The sequence below is a fragment of the Pantherophis guttatus genome, chromosome 3 (genome assembly GCF_059756535.1).
Source record: "Pantherophis guttatus breed Tessera chromosome 3, ASM5975653v1, whole genome shotgun sequence".
Lineage (NCBI taxonomy): Eukaryota > Metazoa > Chordata > Lepidosauria > Squamata > Colubridae > Pantherophis > Pantherophis guttatus.
Window position 1 is genome coordinate 188,152,527 of NC_142065.1, and position 9,379 is coordinate 188,161,905.

The following is a 9,379-nucleotide window of genomic DNA, read 5'->3' on the forward strand; positions in this document are numbered from 1 at the left end:
GATATGGCTATGCGTGCCACCTGTGGCACGCATGCCATAGGTTCGCCATCACGGATCTAAGCTAATGAAACATGTTCCCCTTGTTTATTCCCCTTGCTCACAGAGCTTCAAAGCTTCCTCTTTCCTTCTTTCTGCAGGGTAAATCTTTAGTTTGCAATGTAGGCAGTGAGATGAAACTACAATGTTACAACAGGTGCTATTGTGCTTCTATGAAGCAAAGCCCTCAATTCTTCCTTGCTACAAAGTTTCCATGGACTACACTGGGACACAGTAGCAAAACAAGAATTTGTCCTGTTCCTAATCACTAATCAAAATAGAGCTGGAAGGAACCTGGGAGGTCTTCTAATCCAACCCCCTGATCAAACAGGAGATCCTATATCATTTCAGACAGGTGGCTATCCAGATTTTTCTTAAAAACCTCCAGTGATGAGGTACCTACAACTTCTGAAAGCAAGCTGTTCCAATGGTTAATTGTCCTCACTGTTAGGAAGTTTCTTCTTAATTCCAGGTTGCTTCTCTCCTTGATTAGTTTCCATCCATTGTTTTTTGTCTTGCCTTCGGGTGCTGTGCAAAATAAATAAATTGACCCCCTCTTCTGGCAACCCCTCAAATACTGGAATACTGCTATCATGTCTTCCCTAGTCCTTCTTTTCTCTAGATTAGCCATACCCAATTCCTGCAATTTCGTTCATTCTTCATATTTTTTTTTATCTTCAGGCCTTTAATAATCTTAGTTGCTCTTTGCACTTTTTCTAAAGCTCCAACATCTTTTTTGTAATGTAGTGACCAAAACTGGATGCAGTATTCCAGATGTGGTCTTACTAAGGATTTATAAAGCGGTACTAATACTTAACATAATTTTGATTCTCTGACTGTGTTTGTACAACTAAGGATTGTATTAGTTTTTTTGGCCGCTGCTGCACACTGCTTGCTCAAGTTTAAATGATCGTCTACTAGGACTCCAAGGTCCCTCTCACAGTTACTGTTTTTGGAGCCAGGTTTCAACTTAGTATGCTGGAATTAAATTCCTATGGAATTGAAGCACTAATGGTACAATAAAAAGAAAAAAAAGTTTTGGCATTATAGGTAGCCCTCGAGTTACAACCGTAATTGAGCCCAGAATTATGGTTGTAACTCATTGCGGTCATACATCAAGGCATCATGTCACCAGATCTAATTTTTCAGCATTTTTTGTGACAGTCATTAAGCGAACACCATGGCCATTAAATCCACTTTATCCAATGGATTTTTTTTATTTTTTTTTTGCTGGAAACTGGAAGCAAATGCTGGAACCTGGTAAAAAGCATCAAAAATCACGATCTCTTGACTGTGGGATGCTGCAAAGTGAGCCAAGTGCCAAGTGCCCAAAATAGATTGTGTATTTGCAGGAGCGGGGAAGCATTGTAACTTCAAAATCAGGTTGTAAGTAGCTTTTGAGAGGGATCCGTCACAACTTTGAATGGTGACTAAGGAACCTGTAAGTCAAGGTCTACCTGCAGTGTGGAAAGAGAGAACTCAGGAAGAATATCCAGGTAAGCAACATCTGCGAAAGCAAAAGCAAAACAAGGGGGCTAATGAGAAAGGGATAATCACCGAAAGGAAAAGGCAGTCTTTGGTAGACCCACCCACAAGAGACCAGCTACCAAGGCATGAACAATCAGCTTTTGAAATAGAGGTAGTCCTCAATTTAAAACGGTTCAGTTAGTGACCATTCAAAGTTACGACAACACTGAAAAAGTGACATGACTATTTTTCACACTTATGACCATTGCAGCATCCCCATGGTCACATGATTTACATTTGGATGCTTGACAACTGACTCACATTTATGATGGTTGCAGTGGCTCGGGGTCATATGAACTCCCTTTGAGACCTTCTGACAAGAAAAGTCAATGGGGAAACCAGATTCACTTAACAACCGTGTTACTAATTTAAGAACTGCGGTGATTCACTTAACAAATGTGGCCAGAAAAGTCGTAAAAGGAGGCTTAACTTAAGAAATTTCTCACGTAGCAAGATAAATTTTGGGTTCAATTGTGGTCATAAGTTAAGGACTACCTGTAGCCAAGACCAGCATGGGAGGGAAGCTGTTTAGGCTGCTATGAGGAATTGCCTTATCTGTCCATTTGTCCATTAGCAGAGAAACTCTCCAAAGCCAGAATAGGGTAGGACCAGATATGGAACGGTGGGAGGAAAGTGCCAAAGAGACAGAGACTCCAAAACTGTTTGGATCCAGCCAAGAGAGAAAAAAAAATCCTCATTGGCTCCCAAAGCAGAGGCAGCTGGAAAGCAGCTCAGAATTCTGCCAGTTCCTCCATTTGAAGCATCCTCTCTAGTCTCTCCTGTGACACAAAGGGAGCTTGGGGGAAAAAAATTCAGAAGCCAAGTTGTGATATTTGGCTTCATTGCTTTAATAAGGAAGTCCTTACTAAAGCCTAACCTGTTTGCAGGACTACACTATTATTACATCATCAAAAAAGCACAACAAAGAATGTTCTTTCTGCGCCAACACAGGAAGCTCAAACTGCCCAAGGAGCTGCTGATACAGTTCTACAGAGGAATTATTGAGTCTGTCATCTGCACCTCTATAACTGTCTGGTTTGGTTCTGCAACCCAACAAGACAGACACAGACTTCAGAGGATTAGAACTGCAGAAAAAACAATTACTACCAACCTGCCTTCCATTGAGGACCTGTATACTGCATGAGTCAAAAAGAGGGCTGTGAAAATACTTACAGACCTCTCGCATCCCGGACATAAACTGTTTCAACTCCTACCCTCAAAATGACACTATAGAGCACTTTACACCAAAACAACTGGACATAAGAACAGTTTTTCCCCGAACGCCATCACTCTGCTAAACAAATAATTCCCTCAACACTGTCAAACTATTCACTAAGGCTGCATTACTATTACTATTAGTCTTCTCATTGTTCCTATCGCCCATCTCCTCCCACTTATGACTGTATGACTGTAACTTTGTTGCTTGTATCCTTACTATTTATATTATATGATATTGTTTCCTAGTATGATTTGATTGCTTATTTGTACCCTATGACTATCATTAAGTGTTGTACTTTATAATTATTGACAAATGTATCTTGTCTTTTTATGTACACTGAGACAAATTCCTTGTGTGTCCAATCATACTTGGCCAATAAAGAATTCTATTCTATTCTATTACATAGCAATCTCCTGTATTTCAGGATTAGTGTGTGGTTTGTTAAAACTTGTATTTGTGAGCTTAAGATTCAAAGTATTTGTGTTTCCAGAGCTGGAGTGCTAGGAGAAATCACTAGTTGAGAATTTCGGGTAGTTCACTCTAACTTCCATCAAATTATGAAAATTATTTTTCACTAGGAAATCTTTGGAAGATGGGTTTGGTGTCCACCAGGAAGTTTTTACATTTGCCTCCCATTGACTAACAGGGCAATCTCTTCCTTACTCCTGGAGGGTCAACCAGATTCTCATATGCCTGAAGAAGATGAAGAAGTGGCTTCCCCAATCTGGCATGTTGCTTCCCACATCCATTTTCTCTAACCATGACCATCCTGATGTACTGAAATCACAGCTTTCAAAATTCCCTGTATGCTAGATGGAACTTTGCTCTCAGGACCCTTAGAAGACACTACCTTGGAGAAGTTGATTCATGGATAGTAAATATGTCCCAATTCCCCAGGATCTCTAATCCCACATCCCATATGTATGATGGCTGTAAAAGATCCAAACTGTTCACTGCCTTTCTTTCCCTGCCAGATGACACTTATTTGCTATTTCCTGCTAGGTACCACTTTCAGCCTAGCGCTACCAGCTCCTGTTGTAGAAAAAAACCAAGGTCTTGTTTTGTTTTGACCAGAATATAATTTACGTGCAGTGATACGAGACACCACACTACCATTTTATAATTGTTCTGTTACATCATGCTGGACTTCACAGTATTATCTTGGAGATGAAAAGAGTACTAACCAAAGGAGAATTTGGCTTGTCTGGATTACGGTATTTCTTTCCGGCTAGAACATCTTGGAAAAAGAAGCTGTTAAGTATATAAAAAGGGCCTATTGACTCATATTTTTAGAGTACATAACTGCTACATAATGGTAATGTTTTGTAACAACAGCTTTTATACTGAAGGAAGTGGGGAAAATGCCATGGAGTGGCATATGAGTTCTGCAGCTGTTCTTTAACTAAAATGGCACCACATTTTGTTTTATCAAAACTCAGTGTTCAGTTAAGGAGCACTCCTCTGAAATGAATTTGGTTGACTAGGTCAGGGGTCAGCAACCTGTGGCTCTGGAGCCACATGTGGCTCTTTCACCCCTCTGCTGTGGCTCCCTGTCACTCAAAATATGCGTCACAACTGCCAATGTGCGACACCCGCCAGCACACGATTTATTGAGCTTTTCAACTCCCTGTAGGCCAACCATGGATAAATCCAAGAAACGAAAAGTTTCAGAAGAAAACAAAGTTTAATTCAACTACATATGCTAGTTTTGTGGCCGCTCAAGAAATAGTCAGGCACGGGAAGGGTTTTGTGGCTCCCGGTGTTTTCTTTTCTGTGGAAAACCGGATCCAAATGGCTCTTTGAGTGTTTAAGGTTGCAGACCCCTGGACTAGATAATATAAATAAGTGTTAGAAATAAAACCTTTTCAACTCTTATTAGATTTTACTTTTGAGTAAATTTTCATAGGATTATGCTGTTAAGATCACTTTCACCAACTTTGCCAGATCTTTTTGCTAAAGTATTCTAATCTAAAAGACCTAATTGTTTCTGGAAGGAAGAGTTTGGAAACCCTAGGCCTTGTTTTATTTTAAGCTTTAAGATCAAATGCTGATGAAGGACCAGTATCTGTTTTACCTTTACTATCTCTCATAAAAGACTTACATTTAGCTCAAGAATCACAAAGCAATTTGCTGAACTTATTTTCTCAGGAGTAACGTTCTTCTCTATCAAAACATGATCAAGTGACTTCATTGGATTGTCCTTGGCTGGGAAACCAAGGAAAGAGCCGGGGGAATTGCCTTGCTTCGTTTTTAAAATTGAAGCCATGACCTGTGTTGACCTGTTTCCTGGGACTAAGAACACACATCATCTTTCTGGAGGAGAAAAAAAAATAGCTTCCTGGAGAAGTTTAGCTATCAATCTCCCTGCAGAGACCTCTATTTTTAATATTTTGTTTCGGGACTTACAATAACTATAAATCACTATATTCTTAAATGCTTTCTCCCTTTCCCACAAACATATTTTGGATAGGTCATTTGTCATTAATGTCTTTATGAAGTCCAACCAGCCCTCTCTGCTCTCTCCATCTCTGCACAATTTAGAAGGTCATTTGCATTCACTAAACAAAAGAGTATTTTCTAATTTTTTTTTAGGTTGCTGAAATAAGCTTTAAAAATATAAGTTAGTAGAAAAGGAAGACAAGAAAGGGGACTAAGAAAGGCATGTGTGGGGCTGATCATGAATATCCTCAAGTATGGAAGTACAGCTCCCATAAAGGTTTAGAAACTGAGAGTTAATTCATTCATTCGGCTAAAGTACTAAAATGCTACTCTTAAAGGTAGTATTTAGCTTCCAGCTGCCTGCAATTACTGCGAGTTCAATTCTCACCAGGCTCAAGGTTGACTCAGCCTTCCATCCTTTCTAAGGTAGGTAAAATGAGGACCCGGTTTGTGGGGGAAATAAGCTGACTTTGTATAAAATATACAAAAGTATGAAGGCTATTGCTTAACGCACTGTAAGCCGCCCTGAGTCTCCGGAGAAGGGCGGCATATAAATAAATAAATAAATAAAAATTAAAAATACAGTGTAGAAAAATATGTTAATAAAACAAGGTAATCCTTTATGATTATCTTGAATTAAATAACCCTGCATTTATTTGCTTAAGTCTGAACTTACTTTCTATAGTAGTAAGAGACATATTCTGCAGGCTTCAACAGAACTGATATATCCTAACTAAGATTTTCGTAATTCAGGAGTTCAAATTTTCCTATTTCTATACAGTAACTAATGTTAAATTATTCTGGCATTGTTTTTTTTCCCCCTTTTGCTGGCTCAAGGACTGGGGAGAAGCATTAGGATGCAGTCCTAAAGCACCTAGAAGACAAGATTTTCTGATTCTTGTGATTTGTAATATAATTCCTTATTTATATGTATTGCCCTCGAACCATCCTATATTAAAGGAAAAGTAAGTAACTTAGTGTTTCCCAGGTTTTTTTATCTAAAGTGCCTTGCCAATGGCCATGTTGGCTGATCCACTGGGAATTAAAATTCAAAACATTGGATGGCTATCATTCAATACACATACATTTTCTCTGTAATAGAAATATTGTCCTGAAAAGAATGCTTTGTGATGGGTGCTGAGAATGGCAGATGGGAGTACATGATCTGAGTTAAACTAACATTTAGTTTGGGTAGACAAAATATTTAAATTTCTTCTGTCCCTCATCCAGAATGTTTTGTTTTGTTCTTGGCAGAGATACCACTCAGTACACGTGATCTGTACTGGAGTAAATGTTTCCTAAGACACCGCTGGGAACTTTTGAATAATTCCCTGTGATGCGTGTGGACAGTTTATTTAATGGATGTTGCCAGGAACATCCTGTGACATGAAGAGACCTGCAATGGATGACAAAGGAAATGTATGATGTTCCAGGTTTTTTTAGGAAAAAAATGAAACTTACATGCAATTGCTATGGATATTATTAGATAGTGATGTAAGAATTGGTGAATCTCTGCAATTGATATAGGTGTTATAATTTTGTTATGTTTATTGCATTCTCCAGCTTAGTATTTTTTGGATCTGTTGGGACTGCAGCAGTTCCCAGAAGTCTCCAGCAACAATCTTGGTAGCTGTGGAATTCTGAGTGCTGTCATCCTATCCAACCACCTGGAAGAAGGCAGTTTGGGGGAGCACACTTGGGTCTCGAATCCGGGTTGTCAGCTTTCCAACTGATAATCTCAGTGTGCTCTACCCGACTCCGTTGTTACAGCCTGAAACTGTCTACTCTATATATCCTATGACTACCATTAAGTGTTGTACCTTATGATTCTTGATGAACGTATCTTTTCTTTTATGTACAGTCAGAGCATATGCACCAAGACAAATTCCTTGTGTGTCACACTTGGCCAATTAAAAATTATGTTCTGTTCCGTTCCGTTCCGTTCCGTTCCGTTCCGTTCCGTTCCGTTCCATTCCATTCCATTCCATTCTATTCTATTCTATTCTATTCTATTCTATCGTGGCTCTCACCCCATTCCTAAGAGGTCCCATAAAGGGGGCATGCATAAGCACACCGGCATTCCTACCGTCCCTGTCCCCATTTATCTGTACTTACTTCCTTTGTTTATGTTTATACCTATACCTGCTATCTTATACATGTTTGACAAACAAACATATAAAATAAATAAGTATCTTTAACCAATGAGTCATCACAACCTCCCTTATGTACTCATGATGATCATGTTATCGTTAAAACGTGTAAACTTTTGTTGAAATGAGATAGAACAATAAGTGAAATATTGTATAATAAAATGGATGAAAATATACACTAAATATTGGTATATTATTTGGCTATAACATACCAATCGATCACCGGGAAAATATATGGCTGAAAGGACTGAAATTTACTTTATGTTCTAACCTTAAAAACAATTCATGTAAAATTATGCATTGTTTGTATTTGTCACCAGAGGAAACTGTCTAGAACAGGGGTGTCAAACTCAATGAAATTGGGTGTGACACCCTGATCTAGAATATATAAAGATACTTTGAATTTTTGCTGGAAATGCAAAGAACATGAAGGGACATTTTACCATGTTTGGTGGACATGCAAAAAAGTTAAACAACTTTGAGTACAAATGCATAGATTAATTCAGAGGATTTTAAAGATTAAAGTACATCTGAAATCAGATTTTTATTTTGTGATTAATGGACAGGCAATGATTAAAAAAAAGTCATGGAACTTTGTTTTTATATATGGATGACTGCAACAAGCTATTATATAGCTCAAAAGTGAAAAGATTTGATATTATTACAATGGAGGAGGAAGATGATGAAACTTGCGGAGATGACTAAATTAACTGTAAAATGGATTTTTAACATTCATTTGCTATTACATATGATGGAGATCAGTATATGTCAACATGTGCTCCCCAAGCAGATTACGAAAGCCCTATAGGGTATACAGCAGCTTTGAGAAAGGACTTGATCACTTTGGGGCTCCCTTATGGTTCCTGTTTAATTCACACCTATTCAAAACAATGCAATACCAAAACTAGGCTAGTTCATCAGGGAGCTCATTGTACAAAGCCTTAGAATAGTTTCTTTTTGTTTAGGTGCATTCTCTTGTGCAAGTCCAATCAATTGTGTCTTATTCCACAAACTCTTAAGGAAATCAAATTCTATACTTGTCCTCACCACCTCTTTTTCTAGTGGGCAGAAGTGCTTAACAACTTGCTGAGTTGTGTATTACTCTCAGACAGGAATTCTCAAAACAGTTTGTAGATAAGAGGAAGTCATTTGTTGTCAGTGTACCTGGGATCATGATTGAAAACTTGCTTGTAAAAGTGACAGAAATTGCCTATAAAGCAGACTTTGGCTTTTGGGTGTACTTTTCTCTTGACGTAATACCAAGCACTGCTCAGTTGTAAGGCAACTGGCCAAGAGATTTTCTACAGTAAATCCACCCATATCGAACTGAAGAACAGCCATGTAAAAAAAGTGAACCAAATATAAAATATAGTGAATGTCAAGAATCCTGGTAATTTACATGTAATGCAGGCCTATATATTGTATTGTTTTGCAATATCTGTTTGATTACATGGGTGGAGAGGGGAGCCATAGAGGATTTTTTTTCATTATGCGTTGTATTCTTTTTGACTTTGTTCATTGTCTAAAATCACATACAGTATGTGATGAGCAGCTGTATACATTTACCAAATAAATCAGAAATTGAATGAAGTCCTTATGGAATGTTTTTAAGTATCATTGTACAATTGTTTATATATTTTCAGACACAAAAAAATCAGATCTACATGTGCAGAGTTATATTCTGCTTATTAATACAGGATTTTCTCCAGGCTGCTTGTCTTCCCCTTGGGAACAGATACCGTAGAGAAGGTGCCATGCTTGAGGGAGGGGTTTTTAGTGGTGGATCTCTTGCAGTTACGCAGATTAAAGGATAATTACTTGAATCCTCATCCCTGCCTGGCTGGGCATTTCCCAACATCCAGTGGTGAAATCCAAATTTTTTTACTGCCGGTTCTGTGGGCGTGGCTTGGGCATGGTGTGACTTGGTGGGCATGGCAAGGGAAGGATACTGCAAAATCTCCATTCCCTCCCCACTCCTAGGGGAAGGATACTGCAAAATCTCCATTCC